The 23078-nt window shown below is 49.2% G+C and overlaps 1 protein-coding gene across 3 annotated transcripts in view; it reads right to left on the bottom strand.

The window, feature by feature from the left end:
• Positions 1-23078, bottom strand: part of SLC35H1 (solute carrier family 35 member H1) — a 68288-nt gene that overhangs the window by 32826 nt on the left and 12384 nt on the right. The window contains exon 10 of one of the 3 annotated variants that reach the window (XR_014318626.1): positions 503-1675. The exons of 1 other annotated variant lie outside the window; for it this stretch is intronic. The gene's annotated coding sequence lies outside the window, so the exon portion shown is untranslated. Of the gene's footprint in view, positions 1-502; positions 1676-3503; positions 3525-23078 lie in introns of those variants that run through there. One more of the 3 variants, XR_014318627.1, reaches the window with a different exon arrangement.

Below are 23078 nucleotides of genomic sequence, written 5' to 3'. Positions count from 1 at the left end.
TGTGATCTGGGGAGGGGGATCCACTGCTGTGGGGTGTGCTCACACAATATCCTTTTGCAGGCAGCACAGGCACTCTATTCCAAGTTGTGTTTGCTCCTGAGATTTACAGCTGGATGCACAGCTCACCACCTGGGTGGAGTAACAGAGTGAAGCCATCCCCTAGATATGCAACATAACTAACCAGAGCAAAGAAAATGGAGGAAAGGCATATGTCTGGACTACATACAAGGGTCCCAGCTAGATGCAAAGCTTAGAACAGGGGTGTCAGGAGCATGATACAGTTTCCTCTTGTCATTCTCCCCCTGGTAAACAGAAATGCATGCATACACACATTCATACTTGTGCTCTTCCATGACCCTGATACCAATTGAGAGCAGAGAGAAACAGGGCTCAAAGCAATTGTAATCTTCCCATACAGACAGTAGGAGAACTGTGGTGCAGTCACATGCAGCGAAAGCCAAAATTTGGCTGCAAAAAGCTGTGGAGAGTAAGTAAGTTGGAAAACAGTAGTTGTTTATTTCTGGTACTAGAATGTTTTTTGGACTCACATCCCAGAAAGGCATGGTGATCTGATTGCTTCTGGAATACACTGGTGCTGTAATGGCTGAGTCCAGCACCCTGAGGAATAATGTGGTTGGGAGGGACCAGCAAAGCTCTTCTGCACTACACAGGAAGGGGCCTTTATCCAGTGGCTACATCTAGAAGGTGCAGCATCAGACCCACCTCTGCTCATCCTTCATCAGGTGTAGTTCCCTCTCATTCAAATCCTGTTGTCACCACCATCAGACCCACTGCCTTTAACAGATGACATCTGTGAGTGTCCAGTCAGCCCATTGGCTTCCATTTTCCCCCTGGTAGCCCTTGTTGTACCAAGTTCTCTTTGAACTTATGCTTCTCTTGTGCCATGTATAGTTCTTCGGTTGTCAGTAGCAGGCTTCTTTATGTATTGTGTCATGATAAGTGTCTACAACTTTTCCAAAGTACAACTGCAGAAATCCCAAAACCTCCCAAAAGACGTGGTGCAAGCACATCACGTTGAGCTTTTCTGCTCACACAATTACCAGGATCCAGAGAATGATCCTAGCTTTCTAAAAATGTTAGTATTTCCAAATTGTGAAATTATGCACATAACCAAATATTCACCTGTTTAGCTGTTGTATGCCTTCCTTTCCTTTTTCCAGGGATAACATCCTACCAACCCACCTAACACTTTGCCTTGAAGCTAACTGTTGGCAGCTCTTGATTGTTTACACCACTTCACAGGGTGAAGTCTATCATACCCTTTTACTGGAAGACAGTCCTCCAGAGTCTGCAGCCTTTATGAACACACATTCTGAATCACATTTTTCAGGCTTTTACAAGGATATATTTTAAGGCTACATTTCTTGCAGTTTGGGATTTTCCTGGAAATACTCCTACTTTCTGTAGGTGCTCAATATCTGTTACCAGTGATGGCTTCTCCCCTTCAGTGGGTCCTCCTCTGGGTGGGCAGAGGAGTTCTCTTGTCCAGAAGGCTTCTGCTGTTGCAGCTTCTGTCATTCATCATATATGTGCCTTTTCTTTCATGCTATATGCAGAATTCCAAAGATTATTCTGTGTTCACAATTCTGTCAGATCCTTAGCTCCATGGTCGTACTGCAGGTCCTCAATTCTGTCATATATGGATTGACTTATTCTGCTTGCATGAAAAGGATGGAAAATGTTAAAATGATTCATTGTTTTGTGGGATACAAAACAACATTTTGTCATGTTTACATTTTCTCTTACACATTCCTCTCCTCCTCTCACCTTAGGCACAGAGACTGAGGCTTTCACATTAGTGCTTCTTTCATCCACACTAATTGCTATTAAATGGATCTCAAACTGTTTGACAGTTTCTGTTCTCTACTGCATCCCAGCAGGGAAGAGTTTAACGCTGGACCCTGTGATATGCTTGTTAGTTCTTCCAAGAGCTCCTGGAAACCATGAAAGATCATACTTAAATTTTGTGAGCACCACCTTGCAAAAAGATGTATCAGGAAAAGATTGCCTCCATAGTGGCTGCTACTGAACCAGCCTTGACAAAAGTGACTTACCTTTTTGAACGGTAAATTGTAGGAGGTTAAAAATAATTTTTCAGTGTATCTTTCTGTGCCCTGTGCCTTGAGGACAAGAAACACTTGGCACTGTGCAAATACAGACCACAGAGACCACTGATGGTCTGACACATACCCTGGAACCCAGTGAGGGATGTCTCTTCTGCTTCCTTACCCTGTGAAGTTCAGGGAACACTGGAAGAGCCAAGCAAAGTTCTGCTCTGCACTCAGGAAACATAAACAATGCACCCAAATGTTCTGCATCTCCACCTCTCAGTCCACTGCAAACACTTCCCTCCTCCACCCATGCCTGGAGACAACAACATGATGACTCTGGAGGTATATCTTTTTGCCCAGCAGCAGCTAGCCACCAAGTCAGTTCTCCAGCTCAAGTCCAGAAGCATAGGAAGATATACCAAGTGATCTTCTCAGAGTGAGCAAGAAGCCACTGGCTGGAGTAGCTCCCACTGTGTCATACCACCTGGTTCTGCCATCAGTGCCACAGTGCTAGCAGTTTCCTGGCAGTGAAATAGAGACAGGTGATTCAGGAGTTCCATTTTCAAAAAGCAACGTCTGAGCAGTTCTGCAGTAGGATAGGAAAGCACTGCCTCTTCCCCAAGATAGACTCCCCAAAGCCATTTCCCAGCAGCATGCACCACTTGAGACAAACCTTTACAGTCTCTCTGTGACCACCCACCAGCCCTGTCAAAGATCCCCAGGATCCTTTCTGAAATCCAAAGAGGAACTTTGCAGTAGACCTCCTTCTCCCTGTCTTAAAAACACCTTCTGCTTGCAGGGAGCTCTCTGAAGGCCACTTGAGAAGGGTTTGCTGCCAAGCGTGAGTGCCTGTGGATGTGGCTCCCACCATCTTTGTAAGGGAAGAATTTTCATTTTCTGAAGGCCTTTCAGCTTTGGGTTTATGTTCTACTGTAAACATCTTTAAAGCAGGTCAGGTTTGCCCATTGCCTTCTTCACTACACTTCAGAGCTGCCGGGATACACACACTGGTCTGGAATTTAACCCCTCCTGGACCTGGGCTGCCAAGTAGGGTGCTGTGGTTCAGTCCACAGCACTCTCTGGCCTTGCAATATTCTTCCAGTGCTGGTTCTGGGGAGCTGCCTCCCTGAAGAACAGCAGCCTGCACAAGCAGTAGGATGAAAACAAGCCTGCTGCTCTGTGGTGGCCTGGCAGCCATAGGCTCCAGGATCTGGGAAGGTCATTTCTGGGTAGTGCCAAATGTTTGTTCAGTGTGGCTCCATAGGGTATCCATGAGATTGCCTTTGGAGCAACAGCAGCAGCTTGCACCACAGCCCTGGAACAGGTATGGGGGGGGGAGCAGGCTACACATGCCACTTTCTTCCCTGAAACTTCAAATACACCATCAAACCTGAATTATTCACTTGTAATCCCTGGAGCTGGCAATGGCTCAGAGAGGATCCAGTTCAGGTGCTAAGAAGGAAGAAAGAAAGAAAAAAAAAAAGAGAAGAACCCATTAAATTTAAAAACCTCTGAAAATCATAAGATATAAAAATAAATTCAGGATGAGAGCCAGGCCAGGCCAGGGAGGCTGGGTGCAAGCATTGCACTGGCAGCTCTCTGAGAGTGAGGGGGTATTACAAAGGTGGGGAAAGCTGGGGCTGAGGAAGGTGCTGGGCTTGGTGGGCCTGGGTGCTCAGCTCTGTCATCTCTTCTAATGCCTTGCAGTCCCTTGCCCTCTATCTGTGGCATGGATGGGGTGAGGAAAGAGCAAGAGACATACTGAGGGAGCAGAGCTGGGCTAAGTGTCCAAACTCTTTGAAATAGCTGAAGAGCTATTCTCAAAGTGGCAGAGTCATGAGACTGCACTTTCCCTTGCCACAGCCAGATTCCTGGCAGTCTCTCCAGAAAATGTGTTGGGGAGGCTGGAGAAAGTCCCCAAAGCCAAGGTGCAGAGCAGCTGTCACTGTGCCAGAAACACCCAGCAGCCTTGTCCTCAGGGACACAATCAAGAGGCCCAGAGCTGCCCTGGCTCCTGCAGCATACTTGGAAAGCTCTTATTTACTGAGATGTAATGCAGTTACAAAGGTAACTGAAAACAGAGAGCAGCTCCTGGAAAGGCATAAGCTGCAGAGAGTTGGAATGAAAAGCATTTAAAATGTCTTGCTCCACCAGCCTGGCTGCCCTTGTGCCCAGCAGCCTCAGCCTGCTCCTGCTGCATGTGCTCCAGCACCCCTGAAACAAACTGCACTGGTGAGGGAGAAACACCAATCTCAGGCCTGGAAACATGTCCTGGCACAGCTCGTCAGGATTCAGTTTCCCTCTCCACCTGCTGAGGACAGAGCAAGCGACAGGCACCTGAGGGCACTGCTACTATGCCCTGAGCCATGCAGAAATGCCTGCAGCCAGTGGCACAGCTGCAGCCCAGCCTTCCTTCCAGCACAGCAAGCCCAAGCCCCACACCTCTGTCTCAGGTCAGGCTAAGCAAAAGCAAGAGAATCTGGCTTGGACACGGACAACAGGGCTGTGGGCACCTGCTAGCTCAGCCCTTCCCAGAAGCTCTGGGATAGCTTCAAGAGATACAAGAGAAACCTCAGTGTCCTGGTGCAATCACAGTGGCTCCACAGCCACAGAGTTTGAAAACACCCCAGGAAAGGTCTTCAGGGTCTTCGGTCTGGACTCCATTCAGGCAGAGGGGCAGTTATCCCTTCATCGGCTGCAGTGGCACAATGCAAACAGCTGTGGTCCAGACTGGAGAGCCCCCAGCATCATGCCTTCCCTGGACCACCCTTGCTGTTCATAGACTTCTGGCTGCAATCTGCTTGCTCCAGAGTGCTACAGGAGTGAGGAGAATAATCAGAGAGCAGCGACACAGACACTGTCCACGTCTGCCAGCAAAGCCTTGATCCCAGGTGTTTCCTGCCCTGGCAGACCTCTCAGAGAGGACTGTGCCTCATAGCAGTTGGGAGAAATTGTGGCCTTGGAATCTCAGCAGCTTTGTGCATCCTCTTGCTCCACCTCTCCATCCCCCCCCAGTGCTCTGAACCCAGATCCAATCTGAGCTTTGTGTTTTCAGCCTCCTGCAACATAAGTCAAGCTGCCTGAGCTGACACAAATCCCAGGACTCCATACCAGCTCCCATCTGCATATCCAAGGTGAGAAGAGAGGCCACAGGCCTCCTGGGGTTGCAACAAGCTGGCTTGGAGGGGTAAGGCTGACTCTGTCACTAACCAGCATCACCTCACAGCCTTTTCTGTACCAAGACTTTACAGACAGCGCATCTGTACCTCCTGCCTCAGGAGCACCTGCGAGCGCTCCCTGGCACCTGCAGGCAGTGTGGCTCACTCCTCAGAAGAGCAGCCAGACAGGAAGGGCTGTGTGAGCCCGATAACAGTTACTGCTTGGCTCCTCTCCCTGGCAGGCCTGCACGGGGCACATAAGTGCCAGCATTTGGGGCTCCAGAAAAAGGGGGGCCAGGTACCCAAGGCCAGCCTGGCGTCTTTGTCCTTGAGAGTACCTACCACAGCTCCTCCTGCCAGAACCTCCCCAGGGAGTGCTATGGCTGCGAATGCTCACCACCATGGCGCGAGGGTAGATGGGATGTTCATACCCTCAGCGCAGTCAGATGCTCTACAGTTGCTGAGCCAGGCTCCCTGTGCCCATGTAAGCACAGAACTGGGTGCTGCTGTACAGGGAGAAGCTGGCACCTCACCCCTGCCAAAGCTCAAGGAATTTGTCCCTGTCCCAAAGCAGAGTGAAGGACACAAAACGAGCGAGTGTGGCTGGCTCTGCACCACCCAGGGCAGTATGGCAGCCCAGGGCCAGGCAAGTGCTTTGCTTGCTCTGAGGTGTCAGCAGAGAAGCTGTGGGTACAAGAGGAAAACCAGGTGAGAGAGAAGAGTGGCTTGGCTGTTAATGGCAGCAATGCTGAAACTCGCTATTAAACTGCCTGGTAAACTGATTTTTAGTTCTCTTTTCTCTGGAGATAGTTAAAACACAATGACAAGTAAGCTGCCCCACTTTTCTACACAGCAATCAATAACCCATCATCACATCAAACTAGATCATATTAGGCACCTTCACCCAGCACATGGCAATTCCAATTCATTCACCCCCTCAAAGGCATCTCAACAAGCAAAGCAGCTCTGTGCTTCTTCACCTTATGAACCAACAAAGCACCAGAGCTAAGCCAGGGTGCTGAGCAGGCTGTGGCAAGTAAGCAAGTATGGAGGATTTTTCCTGGTTGTGGAATGGAGAGGGAGGCCTAGGAAAGGTCTCCTGCTGCTCAGGAACCTCAGAAAACACAGGTAGCAGGACAAGCAGGAAAGTCACGCACTCAGCTAAAGTGTGTGTGCCTCAGTCAGACTGCTCTTCCTGCTCAAAGCAAGTGACTTGCTTCTGCAGCAGCTCCATGCTGACATCCAGACCCCAGCAGAGCTCACCCGTCTACTGCAAATGTTTTAACAGCCCCCCCCACACCCCGCTTCCTCCTCCGTTACACCCTTATAACCCCCTCCTTTGCCAGTTCTTTTTGACTTGAGGGCATGTAACAACCAGCACCCCATCCCACCCCAGCTGCTTAGTGATGCAGAGTGAAGCCAGGCAAACAGCTCTTCAAGAACAAAGCCCTTTCCTGAGTGGGCTTGGCTGCCTTGCCTGCGACTAAATATTCAGAGGCACTGTGTGATAGCCCTTTGATCAGGAATTTATCTCTCCATGCCACAAGTTTCCTGGAGCCTGGCATTTCCTCCCCATGCTCAGCCAGGCTCCCAGGAGCCTGGGAGACAGGTGTGAGGAATTAGCTATAGGGACTAATGCTCTGACAGGAACCGGCACCAAAAGCAGAGGACAGAGTGTAATGTTTATTACACTCGAAGCAAAGCAAACATGTGGCCTACTTATGTATCTACAGAGAATTAATTGGGGAGCTCCACAAAGCAGCAGATTATAAATTAGAATCATTTTCACCAACTTCAGCCCATTCATCTTATTTCACACCACGCCTGTCAGCTCAGCCTGACACGGCCATATGCAGCCCTGTCCCACAGGCTGCTGCCTGGTGGCAGAGGGGGGCTATCAACAGCCAGTTCCATGGGCACTGCATGCCTAATCCCACAGGAAGCATATAGGATTGAGCTGAAGAACAGGCCTTGAATGGAAAGCAAGTCAGAGCCTTGAAGACAGCCCTAGAGGTGCTGAGTGCCACCAGCTCTCATCTGCAGGGGTATCCCAAGTATGCTGCTCCAGGAGCTGGCCCCAGGGCCAGCAGAGGCACCACTGCCTGTCCAGAGCTCTTCCATTCGCCTTCTCTCGCAGGCAGCCAGCAGAGGCAGCGGTGGGAGTCAGCCGGGCTGTGCATGCACATCCTCATCCTCCCCAGCCTCGTTAGCAACAGCTCTGGTTAGACCAGGCTTTGGTGATGTGATGTAACGGGCAACCTCAGGCTAAGGTCAGGTGCAGACTCCCTTTGCACAGCTCAGGGGGCCACTTCTGGGGATATCATCCATGATGTGCCCGATCCCTACCCAGACCTGGTGGACAGTGCAGTGCCCAATGCACTGGGGTCCTTGGACTCACAGCTCATTGGGGCAACAACTCATTTACAGTCAGGTTTCTGTGCCCAGAGCAGCAGCAGTCAGAAAGTGTCAAAGCAGCTTGTGTCTGAGGCACTATAGCCCTTTACAGCCCAGGGCCTGGTAAGTGCCCCAGAGGCATTTCAGGGATTCTGGTCTGGGTCCAAAACAACCACTGTCCAAAAACAGCCACTGACCTCCAGATGGTGGGATCTTGCCAGCACATCACAAAGCAGGGAATTAGAATAACTCAGATGTGGCCTATAAATGCTTAGAGATTCCCAAGGGGATAGCACACAAAATATCACATTGATGCTGGGATCATTTCTCTTCAAAAGGTCACTGGCTGCCTTGATGGAAGGAGCAGTAAAAGAGCCAGTAGAGTGGGATGGGCAACACCTGAAGAGCAAGATCTGTTCCTGAAGGTGCAGTTTGGGGTCTGGCAAGCACAGACCACAGCCACTCCTACCCTTCACAGTGATCAGAGGTGGACAGAATCAGAATTCTTCCTGACAGTCTCCCTGACTCCAACAATTTTCAGCTCAACAAACACCTGCGGATTTGTACTCAGGTCTTTTCCACAAAGCTACCCAAAAGCAGGATGCCTCAGGAGCTAGCGTGCTGCCAAGGGCTTCAGAGATACAGGTAACAGCCTTGCCTCCACTGACATGGCCAGATAAGCTTCTTCCCATGGCAGGGACTCACGTCAACCTGTTTCTAGCAGCTGTAGCAACTTACATTACATATGAGCCATCTGGTTCAGCAAGACCACCAGAGCCTGCACCGTTAAGGGTGTGCTATCAGGACAGAGCCCTCCAGACGCCCCAGACTGGATGTGACATGCCACATGCACCAGCTCCCCTCCCGCTGCGGCACCTAGCTCTGAGCACACAGGGATCAGCACACAGGGCTCAGCACACAGCCAGGCGAGGAGCACGGGCCACTGTCCGGCCCCATGCCAGAGCAGCCTCCCACCCCGTAATTGCTGCTCTCCACTTGTCAGCTTCAGCCCCTGCTCCGTGCCTGTCTGACTGGTAATTTGTATCATTAAGTGAGAGTTCGTTCAAACAGCATTACTAATTATTACAGAAATACTATTAGCATTACTAACGCATTCCAAACATTTCTATTAACGCATCCTGACACCAGTAAAAGCAGCACTGGGGCAGAGACTAAGGTGGGGAAGCCAGGCCAAGGCCTGGACTGAGCCCAGCTCAGTTCTGCTAATGCTGAGCAGTGAAATGGCATTGTCTCTGCCCCAGCACTGCTGGCCCTTGTATAGCAACCAGCAAATGTTGGACTGGGACAGATTTGCGTTCCTGTGTGTGCACAAGCACACATATGTGGTAGGGAATCACAGTAACAAGCTACCCAGCAAGGAAATTTCAGGACAAAAGAGAAAACAGAAAGGAGCTGAGGCAGGGGGGTGGGGACAACAACAACAACAACAACAACAACAAAAAAAAAAAAAAAAAAAAAAGTGGATAAATTATTTACTGCAAGAAACAATTGTGAAGTTACTTACTCTGGCTCTGTGCATCCTAAATGGGGTTTGCGGCATTTCTCACATCTCCCTAGTGTGCTGAGTGATTTTTTACAATTGGATGCATGAGACTGGGGTAATCCTATAAAGGACTCCAGAAGATCAGTTTAGTATTGATCATGTGCTGAATTTAAAGGCTTTCCACATCCATCTGCTGCTGCTCTTCAGCTGGGACCTGGGTGCTCACAGGGTGCCTGAACCCCAGAGCCACACAATTCAGCTGCACGCTGTGGCAGGGCTGGCGCACAGCAGCATGTCAGGGGCAAGGTGTCATGCTGGAGACCAGGTTATGGGCCAGCAGTCACATGGCTGCTCCCCACTGAGCTTTTTGATGAAGTCCCTCCATGGACCAGTATGCTGTGTTTTTCTCATCACTGTAGACAGCTGGTTGTGGACTGTAGTGGAGTGTAGGGTCATCTAACAGGCGCATCAACTGCTACAGACCAACAGAAAAATAGTGATGTGGTATAGAGAACCATTTGCACGGAGTAGGACCTAACAACACCACCCTGTCCCTGAGTGACAGCACCTGGCACTGTCCCATAGGAGGGGACACTGCAGGACAGCCACAGCACCCATTCCTGTTCAGCAGTCCCTCACCAACTCTCATACAGGTGCTGCTAGGAGCTACTGCCTCCTGCACAGAGCAAACAGTTGGTCCTGGGCACAGACAAAGGGGCTCAGAGCATCTGGTGCATCTCCAGGTGCAGCAGACAGGGACTATAAACTGAACAACCCTTCCCTAGCAAGCAAAGGCCCCTGTGCACTCTTATCTGTCATGACGTGATCTGATTACAGCTGAAGTGCAAAGGGCCCAATCATTGCCACACTGTGTCAGCAACAGCCTGGAAGAACTTCAACTCTCAGCAGACAAGGTGATGAAAAAATGCACAGAGAGAAACAGATCAGAGGGAGGAACAGCAGGATCTCTGCCCATCTCTTGAGAGCAGCATTTCCTGGTGTTTGCCTTGGACTCTGCAGGTGTTGGGCTGCAAAGGGTGGGTAAGACCTGACTCCAAAGACAACAGCCTGTCAGCAGGATAGTTTCTGTGACATGCTCACACATCTGACAGGAAGAGACAATCCCAGAATTATGGGACTATTAAATATATTGCATCAGGATGTGATTTTTAAAAAATAATATACATATTGCAAGTTGTTACGAAGTCATGAAAATTGTGAATCATGATGTCCAAAATGCAACCTGCTTTATGATGCTAAAATAATACCTTATGAAGTGATTGTTTTGCAAAACAAGTTAAATGTATGAGAAATCTATTGATTTCCTGAAAATTGGGATGAACAAGGTAGGAAAAAAACGACTCTTCCAGGTCCATATTTACTCAACAGAAGACCTACAATTCAAATAACTCTTCGAGTAGGTCACTGGCATTCTCACAGAGGTTGAGTGGCTGAAAGCAAGGTTACAACATGAAGAGGCCCTCTTAATCAGCAGAGAGAGCAGAAAGGTATGGTCATGCTTTAAAACAGCAGGAGGTTATTCAAAATTCCCAGACAAAAATTTGAGTCCAAAAATCTGTTTTGCAAAGCTGTCAACTGTGGTGAAGTGGGGCTGAGCTGACACAAAGGTGTCCACAGGTGAAAAAGTGCTGAGAGGCAGAACTCTTGACACAGGGTGCTGTCCAGTGCAGAGCTCCATGCACTATATCTGACAGGTGCTTAAATGCAAATCTTAAATCCAGGCATTAATGAGGCATCCACTGCTTTTGGTGCTGTTGTTGCTGCTGTTCTCGTTTTGTTTTCAATAGCTGCAGCTAAACATTTAACCTTTACGTTGATGGAATGACCCAAACATATTCTTCCAGCCTTGTCAGCAGTAAGACTGTCTTGCAACAAGCAAAGAAACGCCTTTCCTTTCAGCCTGGCAAATCAATACACTGTGTGACTGGCACAGTTGCAGGTGTCTCCTGTTCAGAACAGGTGGAACAGTCTCAGAGACAGGACACAAGCATTTGTCCACATTGCCTAGTCTAACACAGAAGTGGGCACAAAATTCTACATCCTTGGCAAGCAGGTGAAGAGCAGCTCACAATGTGGAAAATACATAGTTGTTCCAGTGTGGAGGTTGGCTCTAGCAGTTGCTGCCCCAAACATGTGGCTCTGCTTGCAGCTGAGGCACTTACTTTGCATCCTGGGTTTTCAGATGGCAAAGAAGGAGTTACAGGAAGGAGCAGCAGAGTAATTGTGTGTTAATATGGTCCCATGTTTTTTATTACACTCAGAGTATTAAATTGATAGCCTGCAACCAAAGGCCAGAAGTGCCACCTCTCAACTTGATGAAATCCGTGTAGCCCACGGAAGGGGAAAAATGCAAGATTCATAAAGGTGTCCATAAAATTAACATTTGGATGAGAATGGGAGAACAAAGATCACAAACTGCAGCAGCAGACTGGCAAGTACTTGTCCCACCTACACTTAGAGATCTTTCAGCCCAGCAGCCACCATTGGCTGGGTGCATTCTCCTGCACTGATGCTCAGCTGGGTGAGGCCTTGGAGCCACCCCATTGACAGGAAGGAGTTGCCAAGAAACTTTATGGAGAAGGGGGCATTTTGGCACTGCCATGGGGTTGATGGCTCCAAGAGCAGCTAGAGCTGGTAGGTTTGACTGGGAGGCTCTCCTGCTGAAAAAGCACTGCATAATTGCTCTTTAAACAACAAACATGAACATAAAGCAACAACATATCTCGTTCACAAATACACAGGTTTGCTAAACACACCAGTGTGACAGGCTTCCTCTGAGCCTTGCAGCACAGCTGGAGCACTGCTTGGCCAACGTTGTCCAAAGAGTAAACACCTGGACGCAGCTGCTCACTGATCTCCCTCTCCTCAACACAGGTCAGCAAGAGAGAACACCAATGGAGGAAAGAGGGCAGACCATGGTGAAACACACTTGCCTTGCCAGGGCATGGTCTAGACAGCCTTGCATCAGTGTGTGAGAGAGCACCATAGGCTGCTCTCCCCTCCTCAGGCTCCCAGAAAGCCTGGCCATAGTACAGGCAAGAGCAGGCCACATCCCAGGTCCCCTTGTGAGATTGCTCCGTGGCCCCAGCAGTGGAAACATCTCACCAGAGATTGGCTTAGACCAGACAAGAAAGCTTAGCTTCTCTCTCTACCCTCAGCTTTCTGTGCTGAGCAAGTACAAATACCAGCATGGCATTGGGGAACTGGGAAACACACTTGTCCATGCATCATAGTCCAGGGAGCCCAAGACATATACTGCCCTGCCAGGAGCCACAAAGCAAGACCCCAGGCATACCCCATTGCCCCAGAGAGCCCAGGATCCCCCTCACCTATCTCTTGCTGCCCCAGGGCTCTATCTCACCATCCAGGCCCTGAGACCTGTCCCTTAGCACAGCAGAAATGCAGGACACCCAGTTTCCAGGGTACACAGCGAGGTGACATGTCTTCCCACGTTACAGTGCAGGCAGAGTGAGGGGTAGAATGAGGTGTAGAGTGAGGAAAGTGAGGGGTAGAGTGAGGAAAGGACTGTGGACACTTGAAAGGACTGTGGAACACCTGTTCCTCCTCCAGTGCTTGTGGAATCAGGGTCTCAATACCTCTAAGCCTCCACCCTTCCTCCAGGCAGCAAGGTCTGTACTCTCACGCTGCCACAGGACTGGGGACACCACAAACCTGCTGTGATGCCACCACATTCAGGGCCGCTTATCCAGACTGGTTGATCCTGAATTGCACAGCACACACTCCTACACGTAGACACCGTGGCAAGTAATAACTGCACGCTCTCAGCCGCATGCCCTGTGTACTCTGCTGCAGGCTCACACACCTGGAACACTGTCTCAACACCCAGTGTAAATGGAGACATTACGACCACTGCCTGCAGTATGACTGCTTTGCAATTAAAGCAATAAAATGTTTATACAGGAATAAATCTATGTTAATGAGGTGAATCCTGCTACTGCCCTGACAGGCTGTAATACGAGACTAGGAACTTGCAGACAGTGGCTTTCAAACATGTACTATACCCAGGCAGTACCTAGGTTTGGGAAGGGGAGTGGGGACTCAAAGGGGAACAAGTTCAGGCAGGTAGTTGGTTGTGCACAAGAGCCACCAGATGTTTGATTTCCATCTATTTTCCCCTACAAAGGGATTAGCAGGAGAGATCAGGCTATTGTCAGGCTTGCCCGTGTTCGGAAGTTGTTTGAGCTGTTTTCTTCCCTGGGAAGAGGACCGTACCTGGCTCAAAGAATTATGAAGAGCATATGCAATTTGGGCAGCAACACTGCCACAGAATGGGGACATGCTGCACCTTGAAAGCCTGTCCAGAGAAGCAGAGAAGTCCTATGCTGAGGCTAGCAGCAGGGGTTATACAGGAGGAAACCCCCATGCAGGCCATCATCCTCACTCTCCTCTGTTCCTCAGAAACACTGCACTAATCCCTGTCGCCTGCCTACACAGGGAACCACGGAGACACAGAATCCAATTAGCTTGAAATCCTGCTCTGGCTCCCACACAGCATCTCCCTTCTAATAAAGCTGTGGTGCTGCAGAGATAAATGGTGCATTAGGATTCCAGTGGGGTATGGCATGTAAGGATAGCTTTGGAGCTGCAGCACCAGCCCAGGGAATGAGTGAAGTACCAGTGCAACTTTTCCAAGCATCTCTCACTACCTCTTCCTCATAGCAGATCTTCCTCACTTGTCCCTCAACTGAACCCAGGTACATGAGGTGAAAGCTGAGGACAGGGGCTAAAGCCAGCAGGTCTCCAGGCTGGTTTACTTACCAAGAGGCTTTCTCAGGGTGAGGAAAACCTCCTGGGGACTGAAGTCTCAAAGTCTCTTGGCTCCAGGAGATGGCCAAGGTGGCATGAAGGACAATGTCAGGGCCCATCTCCTCAATGCTGAGGTCACTGGGCCTGTTCAGCCTGGAGAAGAGGAGGCTGAGGGGAGACCTCATCACAGTCTACAACTTCCTCGTAAGGGGGTGTCGAGAGGCAGGAGACCTTTTCTCCATTAACACCAGTGACAGGACCCGCGGGAACGGGGTTAAGCTGAGGCAGGGGAAATTTAGGCTTGACATCAGGAGGGGGTTCTTCACAGAGAGGGTGGTCGCACACTGGAACAGGCTCCCCAGGGAAGTGGTCACTGCACCGAGCCTGTCTGAATTTAAGAAGAGATTGGACTGTGCACTTAGTCACATGGTCTGAACTTTTGGGTAGATCTGTGCGGTGTCAAGAGTTGGACTTGATGATCCTTAAGGGTCCCTTCCAACTCAGGATATTCTATGATTCTATGATTCTATGAACTCCCCAGGGCATCCCGGTGTCCAGAGGTCCCCACAGCACCAGCAGGATACAGGTGGTCCTCAGCCAACCTGTCCCTCCTCCACCAGGGGCTGGCTCCGTGGGGCTTGGGAGCCACTTCAGGCTGGCTCTTGAGATCAGTCTAAGGCACAAAGCATGTCCCACCCCCACAGAGACAACAGGGAACGGGACTGAAACAGATAATCTGCCCCCTGACAGCCTCTATACCATGGCCAAGCAGGGTCCAAAGAGTAACTGCTGCTGGCCCTGCGCTACAGCCTGCTCTGCCTGCAGTAACCAGTCTCCCATGCCTGATGCTACCATGCCTGCTGCACTCACACTCTCCCTTGTACCTGCAATAAATTACCTGTTTTGCATTTTGCGGTAACAACTTAACCCTATTAATTTATTGTGTCCTGTCTTTAACAAACACCATTATCATATCACCACCCAGGATTATGCAAATCCTGAGAAAGGAATTATTTCTCTCCCCAAAGTCACCTTGATTTATCAGTTTTAGCCCAAAATGAAATAGATGCTACTCTAACAGTTGCTAAACGCATGACCACACGCAAGGGGCTGTGATAGCCCCAGAGGGCAAAATGCACATCCAGGCCAGCTGGGTGACCCTTTGCATCCACAAAGATGGGGGCAAGAGCAGGGCAAACATCCCCCTTCACAAAATACTCCTGGGAAAAACTCCACAGCTGCACTCCCTGTGGCCGTGGGGCAGGTCTGCAGCTGTGCAGAAGCATGTGGGGCTGGAAACAATAAAACTTACCTAAACTGCGTTAAGGATTGCTCTATGGCTGCTGCTGGGCTGCCCCCACCCCTGTCCCAGCTTTCCCAGCCACCGCATAAGGTTGAACATGTGTCGTGTAACAGAACTGGTGGGTCCTCCCATGCAAGTGTGGATGCTGCTAGGGATCAATGAACAATCCTCCAATGAACAATGCAACAATCCAACAATGACCTCCAGGAATTAGCTCTTTAATGGGGTCCTCAAATAACAAAATACACTTGTCCCTGATTTCCTTTGCTGCAGAAAAATTGAGGCTCCCCACCCCTCTGATGTGACTAGGCCTGGCTATAGCTGCCCCTGGGCATGTAAGGAAGCACTTTAATGATACAGGTAACATTTTTCCCATTATTTGTCAGCAATTTGAGTAAGTCCTTCAGCAGAGAGCGAATACCAGTACCCTAATAAGATAGAAGGACTTCAGCTCTTTCTCAGGGCAGACAGCAAGCTCTACAGCCTACTCTTGCAAGAGGAACCAGGCCCTTGGCTAGGGCTTTGCCCTGATAGTCAACAATTACTTTACATTTACTTTGCTTAGTGCAGAGGAGCTACTCAAAGAGGGCATTTTTGCTTCAGGCTTCATCAGCCACAGATGGCAGCTTTGTCAGAGCAGCAAAAAAGAAACAAAACCAAAAACAAACAACCCTCACTAATACTTTTGTCCTAGTATTTTTTGTTTGCAAACTCTGTACGTTGTGGCAGACAAAGAAACAAGGGTAGCAACCATATCATGGTTGCTGGTTGGTTCACTGAAAAGCCAGCAGCATGCATACGCATAGCACCTCTCATGCTTACAGTTCACACATAACTCTAACACGGGTGGGAAATTCCTCAAAAAAAGCCTGTGCTGTGACAAAGACAAAGATGAGATCAGGCGCTGGTAAGCTATGGTCAAATACAGCTCAGGAAAGTGGAATTATCCCCAAACCAAACCCTGGAAAAAAAAAAAAATTAAAAAGAAATGCCTACTGCTATGCCTGGACACTTACAGCCAGCACACCCACATCCCTCAGCTGCAGCCTGCAGTTCTCACAGTGAGAAAACGTCCAATCTGCATTCAGCTTAACCTGCTCCAGGCCAGCGGGTCAATTAACTGCCACACTTCGTGGGGACACCCGAGACCAGCACAGAGCTGCGTACAGGCCAGCTAGTAATGTGGGGTGCTTCATACCACAAACAGACACGCGGCAATGAGGAAATGGTAAGAGCCAACTTGGCCATCCCAATACGTAGCCTGAGTGCTGATGGGAAAGCCATGCCTCCACCTACCACAGCAAAGACCTGGGATTCAGGCTGCTCCTTGTCTCACACGAAGTCAGTCTCTTTCCTGCTCCAATGTGTTCAACCTGTTTTCTCCCCTGTCTGTTCCAGCTGCTCTCATCTTTCCCACTGTCCAGCCCCCCCTACACACTGGCTCCTCTTCACTACCCCTCGTTTCCAGTTGTGCCTGATGTCTTCTGATCATTTCAAGCCTCTACTCATGCTGCCCTATGACAGGCTCTGCCAGGCCACCAGTCCTTGCAGGGTCAGAAGGAAGCATAGAAAGAGGGTCTACATCTTCCTGGCTTTTAGAGATCAGAGGATGAATCCTCAGAGATGCAGCCAGTCCTACCCACTTTCCAGCTGTGGCACTCTCTCCCCATACACATGACCCACTCATAGGCAGCCGCTGCTCTGCTGAGCATGGGGACAAGGGAGACCAGAGGCAGGGAAGATGAGCACAAAGCTCCAGCAAAGGAGGGATGCAATAGCAGAGACAGAAACAGGGAAGCCAATTCAATTTTCAGAGGCTGTCCCAACAATTCAGCTCAGAGAGACGATAAGAAACCCATTTCCAGTGATAGGCACCCTAATCCCCAGCCATCCTGGATTTCCATTTCCGAAAGGTGCTGTTTCCAACAGGGAGGCATTTTCCCATCTAAGTTTGCTAGAAGAGACAGGACTGGATTAAATACCAATTTTCCCATCACTATTTAACTCCTTCTGTGCCTTCTCTTGCCACTTGTGCAAGCACTGCGGGTACATGGCAGCAGAACAGCTGCTGAAGTCACCCAGAGCAGACAAACAGAGCTGGGGGCCTCTCACAGTCTTTTCCCAGAGGGCTGCAGCTTGCAGAGTGAGATAAGAGGGCAAAGGGGAAGAACTGAAATGCACTGGCAGTGTGAATTTAGATACAGAGTTTTTTATTGCTCAGGGCAGGACTCTCAGACACAACTGAGGGACAAAAGTCACACAGGAAAGCCTACATCCAGCGTTAAAACCATGAGACAAGCCCAAAGTATTGCACAACTAACTTAAAACTACAATTGCAAGAAAACAAGCACGTGGAGGGAGAAGGACGCAAACCATGTACTGAAGGCCATGCCCCTGAAATGCCCATCGTGTACCCCACATCTTTTAAGCCTAAGCACTGTGGTGCAGATGCAGCCTTTGACTTGAGATTACTGAGAACAGTGAGCACAAGGACAAAAGCTCCACAGATGCAGCAAACAAAATGGTGCATTGGCTGAACAAGGACTAACTGGCATAGCAACGCATGCAGATCTCCCTGTCTTCAAGAGAACCATTCACAACACTGGGCAATGGCTGCAGTCTCAAACATGTTATGTCTTCCCTCATCACTGTATGCTGGAGATGCTCAGGGATAGCCTCCCCCAGGACTGCTGACATGTGTTTCCGACAGTCCTGGATCTTACTATTAGAAATGGCTAGCTTACAGGAGCCTTACCTCCACCATGAAGAAGGACTTCTCCGTCACCTGGAAGACACTAGGCTGCTCCATTCTGTAGATGCCAGAACAGTTTTCCCCAAGTTCCTGCAACCAGTAGCCCTCTGTGCTTCCATCACCCAGACCAGCACTCTTCCTCTGCCATCCTCTCCTGAGACTCTCCACCCATCCTTCTGTCCTGACATTAGGGCTCCTCTCCACAATCTGAATCAGTCCCTCATAAGCAGCTGCAGGGCCTGAGGCTTCCAGCCCTGCCTCTGTAGTAGAACCAAATGTCCTGGGCTTGGCACCCCACATAGCAGCTCTCTCCCCTCTCCCTGACATCAAGTGCAAAAACGTCCCCGCAGTACAGGAATAAAGACTGGATGTTCTGATTCAGCCTCTACAAAACCCTCCTTTGACCCATTATGAACTGAACCATGGAAAGGGAAGCCCCAGACAGGTGGTGCCTTGCAACCTAACAAGGCCTCCGGTGCAAGGCTTGCCAAAGGGAGCACAGTCACTGTAACGGAGCTCTCCTATCCCTCTGCATGGCTCGACCACCAGTCACCCTTGTCCATTCATCATCCGCTAAACAAATGGAAATTGAAGGGCTCATGGCTCTAAAACACAGAAAACAATTCCCATTGCATTTTAAAGGTGTAATTTATTGGATCAGAAATGATGAATGGCAACATAAGGTGGCTGAGCCCAGTGCACAGGGGAGTGCTGATGCAGTGGGAGCCAAAGGAGATGTACAGCTGAGGGGAGATCCTGGGAAAGCTCCCAGGATTGGTGTTGTGTAGGGCTGAAGGAACAACACTATCTACAAGGACCAATTCCCTCTCTCACTTTCACCATTCAATATAAAATTTGTAGTAGAGGCTTCTGTAAGAAGCATCCACACAAGAAAGAGTAAAGATGAGCCCTGTGCAAGCTATGCCTGTTCTCTGTACTCCTGAGATACACACAGTTATGCTTTCCAGGCAGCCCTTGCTGGTGCCACCGCAGATTCAAGGCACAAGCAAGAAACGCCAAAACCACTTCAGCCCTGGGGGAAGAGGAGCACCTGGTGGAAAGACAGAGTAAACATGAGCATTACCGCTCCTCCCCCATGTAATCTCCTAGCTCTGGAGAGTTTGAGCTGTATTCAGCAGTAATTTAAACTCTTTAACACAGGTGGCCATTACTTCCTATTAATGCAAGCAGCTCTGATAGATAAAGCAACCACCCTGCCCTGCTAGGTAGAGAAGCGTAAGAGCAAACAAGATGGTAGGGATACCCATGCTACTGTGGGTTTTGTAGGACAGCTCTATGTAACAGCAAACCCTCTTGCAGTGCTAGACAGAATGAGTTCTTGCACTTACGCCCTCTAGCTGCACAACTCACTGCATTTCTCACCTTGTTTTCTGCATCCAGTTTCTCTGCCCTTCCTGGTAAGCTGCCTTTTCTTCCTTTTCTCTGCTTAAAGCTCCCGTTTGCTTTTCTGTGGAAGATGTAGCAGCTGGTAAGGTGGCTGATCCACCTTCTCAACTGAAGGTAGCTTATTGATGATGGAAACAATGGTACATGCAATTCCCAGCAAAAGCTCACTGCTCCTTGGTCTTTTATTCTCCAGCAACTGCCAACCTAGAGGGACAGCATTTTAGGAGAACCTCAGTGGGTATTGACAAGAAGACTGGCCCATGTGGGCCTACATCAAATAGAGGGGAAATCAGTCATTCATGGAACCAGGGAGTCTTTTTTGCTCTACACAGAGCACCCTTTGTCCCCTGTTCACACCCTCAATAGGGCAAGTGCTGGTAGCAAGCTCTGAGGTGTGGACAGAGAGCAGTGAGTGGGAGCAGGCTGGCAAGGTTCCCCCTGGATGGTACTGTCAGCCAGTTCTGGAGCCCACATTTCTAAAGGGATTTTGGAAAAAAAATAAATGTAGGATGTGCAGAAGAATGACAAATGTGATTTGGAGGCTGGAGAAAACACTTGCCAGGGACAGAATGAGAGTTCAGTCTGTTATCTCACCAAAAAGGGAGCCAGAGAGGTGATTTGATTGTAAGCAGTTCATAGAGAGAAAATACTTGGTGTGAAAGAGCTCTTTAACTTTGTGAAGAAAAACGCTGGAGCCTGTAGTCAAGCAAGTGCAAATAGGAAACGCGGCACTGGGCCACGCTACCAGGGAAGTGCCATCTGCTCTGCCTCCTAGCATACTCTATTCTGTCACGGAAAATACATCAACTGAGAGATACTGGGTTCATTACAGGCAAAACAGGATAATGACATTTCTCACTTTGAGATACACAGGGGCCATAGATATCTGAATAGTCACTTTAGGCCTTAAAAATCTATGAAACCAAGGGCACAAGCAACAGATGGCACTGTGTAAGGAGACATGCCTGACACCTGCAGAAAACAGGGAGCTTCCTTGCATGATGTCCCCATGTGACTGGACTGAGTAGGGAAAACCCCAGGCATCCCAGGTCTTCAGGCAGCCACTGGTCTCATCTGATACCTGGGGATGGACCCAGGAATGTCAGTGCTTCCTAGTTTGGGCCTACCACTGCCCAAACCCACAACTATCCCTATCAGTATTTGTTAGGCCTCATGAAGAATACTGCATCCAGTTTTCCTCCCATGACAAGAAAAGACATGGACAAATTGGAGTGATTTCAATAGACCACCAAAGTACTCAGGCCTTGGAGCACTTAGTCTGTAATGAAAGGCAGAAGGGTCCTGGGCTAATTCAGCCTGGAAAAGAGATGGTTTCAGGGGCACCTCAAAGCAATCTGTCTGTACCAACATGGAAATTACTCAACAAGATGGAACCCAGCTCTTACCAGTGGTGCTTGGTGGAAGGATGAGAGACACTGAGCATAACTTGAGAGAGATTCAAACTTGAGAAAAGGAAAAACCTCTTCCTTATGAGAACAGTCAAGCATCGAGCAGGGGCCATGAGAGGCTCCCACCAGAGAGGTTTTCACGATCCAAGTGGATGAAGGCCTCAGCCACCTTGTCTGATCTCACAGTTGACCCTGCCTGCATGGAGAACTGTTGAGGTCCTTTTCTATCTGAATTATCCTGTGATGTCTAACAACATACAAGGAGAATGGGTCTCTCAACATACTCTTTGAGTGTCAGCTGCCTGCCACCAGCTACACAATCCCTTCCTAGCACACACGTTTCTGCTCTCCCATACCACACCATTCAGGACAACTGAACATCTGCTTCCCCAGCCTCATGCTTTCAGAGTCCAGGAAACTCCTGCTTGGCCAAGGCTGATCCATCTCATCTTCTTACACAGAAGAAGAATGCAAAAGCTGCAAGCAATGTGCCATGCAGCGCAGTCTCCAACACCTGGCACCAGCTCCACCTCCTTCTCCCCAGGGAGTTCCACCAGAAACTTTCAACATCTGAAAACAAAGAATCAGCTCCACAGGACAGATGATTCACCAACTTTCAAATGGATTATGTTTACAAGGCAGGTGGGTCCGCATTGTGCAGGATGGTGGAGGAGATACTTAAATGTGACATTAGAAGAATTACTAGGCTGAGACCAGAAGAGTGGCTATTAGCACATTCATGAGGATGGCTCAAATTACTGTAATTACAGGGCTTGGATACATCTTCCTGCTTGTGATTTTCATTAACAATTGTGTGGTCAATTCTGCTACTTTTCACTGGGCAAGCAGCCTCTGCTCCTGGCAAGGTCCAGAAGGAAGGACAGGTACAGGCTGCTCCACCAAGAGACCAAGCTGGCAACACAGGTCCAGCCAGACATAGAGATGTCCTGGCTCCTGACAACAAGAACACCACCTTGGAAAGGGGAGATGAGTACCACGGTTAACTGTCCTGACGAAGAGCACACTCCTCACATCAGGTTTAGCAGCACTGAGCACAGCTGGTTCCTCAGCAGGAAATGCCATCACAAACACTGCTGTAATCCTAAGTCCCAGACACGACTCAGTTTCAGCTACATCAGCTTTCCTGATGCAAAGTAAGACAAACGATTCTGTCCACAAGGCTATTCCCAATCCGTGAGTCCCCAGACAACTGCAGGACACAACCTCTCAGGTTAGCATGGCTCCAGGAAAAGGCACATGCCTTCCAATGCACAGGATGCAGGCTAGAAGCAAATGTTCTTTCAGCATCCTTGGAGTGAAGAGAATTAAGACTGTGAACATCAAAAACATCATACTCCAGTGATTAAAAAAAAAAAAAAAAAAAAAAAAAAAAAAAGAGCCTCAGTGCAAAAGCAGGGGGGTGGAGGTAGGGGTCTAGGATTTGCCACTAGTAAGATCACGAATGTATGGGAGCCCTTTGCAGCCCAGAGTTGGGTGGAAACCAGCCCCCCGTCATGTGCTCTCCCTTCCCACTGTCATGCTAGTCCTGTATTTTGGAGCCAGCCTGGCTTTCCCACTATGAGACAGAGTTGCTGTGACACTACAGCAAGCTTGATGATGACACCTTGTGTCCTGGTTTCAGTTAGAACATTTTCTTAGAAAATTTTCAGTTAGAAAATTTTCTTCCTAGTAACTGGTAGAATGCTATGTTTTGGCTTAGGATGAGAAGAGTGCTGATAACACCCCGATGTTTTAATTGCTGCAGAGCAGTGCTTATACTAAGCCAAGGACGCCTCAGCTTCTTGCTCTGTCCTGCCAACGGACAGGCTGGGGGTGCAGCAAGAGCTGGGAGGGGACAGACCCAGGACACCTTGTTTTCTGGGCATAGAACTAGGGAGTGCAGAGGGGTTTTCAGGGACACCTTCTCCTTGCCCTCAGGGTGTTTACTATGTTGAAATTTCAGCAGGAAGGCAAGCAGCTGTTCCTCACATAAAGAGATCTCCCAGGGGAAGGTGGGGGCAAAATCAGCACACATGTAAACACCTGGTCTTACAGGCAAGAACAGAGTTTGTGGAAGGAGTGCAGCACCTCTGAGATCCATTCAGCTTTGCTTCCACTGGTTAATTAGTTCAAACATCAGCAATATTCAACCACAGCCCTCCATTTCCTGTATCTGCCTGCATGTCAAAGTGTGCGTGCACTGGCCTGCACAGAGACGGGAAAGCCTCCCCAGTAGAAACACAAGTGCATGTTCTCCCTCAAGAAGATGCCACTGTATCTGTGTTGCTGTA

Source organism: Aythya marila, assembly GCF_965140915.1.
Source record: "Aythya marila genome assembly, chromosome: 16".
In the NCBI taxonomy this organism is placed as follows: domain Eukaryota; kingdom Metazoa; phylum Chordata; class Aves; order Anseriformes; family Anatidae; genus Aythya; species Aythya marila.
This window is presented reverse-complemented; position numbering and strand designations above follow the sequence as displayed.